Source organism: Trichechus manatus, unplaced genomic scaffold, assembly GCF_000243295.1.
Source record: "Trichechus manatus latirostris isolate Lorelei unplaced genomic scaffold, TriManLat1.0 scaffold00126, whole genome shotgun sequence".
Lineage (NCBI taxonomy): Eukaryota > Metazoa > Chordata > Mammalia > Sirenia > Trichechidae > Trichechus > Trichechus manatus.
Genome location: NW_004444062.1, coordinates 6589289 through 6591182, shown reverse-complemented (window position 1 = coordinate 6591182; position 1894 = coordinate 6589289).

Sequence of the window (1894 nt, the reverse complement as noted above, 5' to 3'; positions counted from 1 at the left end):
CCTTTTCTTGAGTTCTTATAATAGTGGTCTTATACAGTATTTGTCCTTCTGTGCCTGACTAAATTCACTCAGCATAATAAGTTCTAGCTTCCACCAAGTTATATGATGTTTCACAGCTTCATCATTGTTCTTTATCGTTGCATAATATTCCATTGTGTGGATATACCTATAAATGATATTTTCAAAAAATTAAATTTTGCATTGTTTATTGCTACTATATAGAAATACAATTGATTTCTGTATTTGAATCCTGCAATCTTGATAAACTCACTTATTCTAATAATTTTTTTAAATAGATTCTCTCAGATTTTCTACATAGATGATGACATTATTCATGATTGAAGACAATTTTACTTCTTCAATTGGGATGTCTTTTGTTTCTTTTTCTTGCCTTATTTCATGGCCAGAACCGTTAGTAAAATGTTGAATAGAAATGATGAGAGTAGGGATCCTTCTTTTGTTCCTAATCTTAGAGATAAAACATTCCATTTTTCACCATTACGTGTGATGTTAACTTCAAGTTTTTTATAGATGCTCTCCATCAAGTTGAGGAAGTTTTCAGCTTCTGAGAATTTTTATCAGGAATGGATGTTGGAATATATCCAATGCTTTTTATGCGTCTATTTGAGTTTCTTTCTTTCTTTTTCAATTTTCTTAATATTGTGACAACTGCTCCGTCCCCACCCATGTGTCTGTCAGTTTGCGGTACTGTGAGGGCTTGCGTGTTGCTGTGATGCTGGAAGCTATGCCACTGGTATTCAAATACCAGCAGGGTCACCCATGGCGGACACCTTTCAGCTGAGCTTCCAGACTAAGACAGACTAGGAATAAAGACCTGGCAGTCTACTTCTGGAAAGAATTATCCAGTGAAAACATTATGAATAGCAGTGGAACATCGTCTGATATAGTGCCGGAAGATAAGCCCCTCAGGTTGGAAGGCACTGAAAAAACGACTGGGGAAAAGCTGTCTCCTCGAAGTAGAGTCAACCTTAATGACGTGGATGGAGTCAAGTTTTCCAGACCTTCATTTGCTGATGTGGCACGACTCAAAATGAGAAGAAACAGCTGTAAACATCCATTAATAATAGGAACATGGAGTGTACGAAGTATGAATCTAGGAAAATTGGAAATTGTCAAAAATGAAATGGAATGCATGCATCAATGTCCTAGGCACTAGTGAGCTGAAATGGATTGGTATTGGCCATTTTGAATCGGACAATCATATGGTCTACTATGCTGGGAGAGACAAATTGAAGAGGAATGGCATTGCATTCATTGTCAAAAATAAAATTTTAAGATCTATCCTGAAGTACAATGCTGTCAGTGATGGGATAATACCCATATGCCTGCAAGGAAGACACTATGACTATTATTCAAATTTACACGCCAACCACTAAGTCCAAAGATGAAGAAATTGGAGATTTTTACCAACTTCTACAGTCTGAAATTGATCAAACATGCAATCAGGATGCACTGATAATTACTGTTGATTGGAATGTGAAAGTTGGAAACAACGAAGAGGGATGGGTAGCTGGAAAATATGGCCTTGGTGATAGAAACGATGCTGGAGATGGCATGATAGAGTTTTGCAAGACAATCGACTTCTTCAGTTGCAAATACTGTTTTTCAACAACATAAATGGTGACTATACACACGGACCTTGACAGATGGCATACACAGGAATCAAATCGACTACGTCTGTGGGAAGAGATGATGGAAAAGCTCAATATCATCAGTCAGAACAAGGCCAGGGGCAGACTGAAAAATAGACCATCAATTGCCCGTACGCAAGTTCAAAATGAAGCTGAAGAAAATTAGAACAAGTCCACAAGAGCCAAAGTATGACCTTGAGTATATCCCACCTGAATTTAGAGACCATCTCGAGAATAGATTT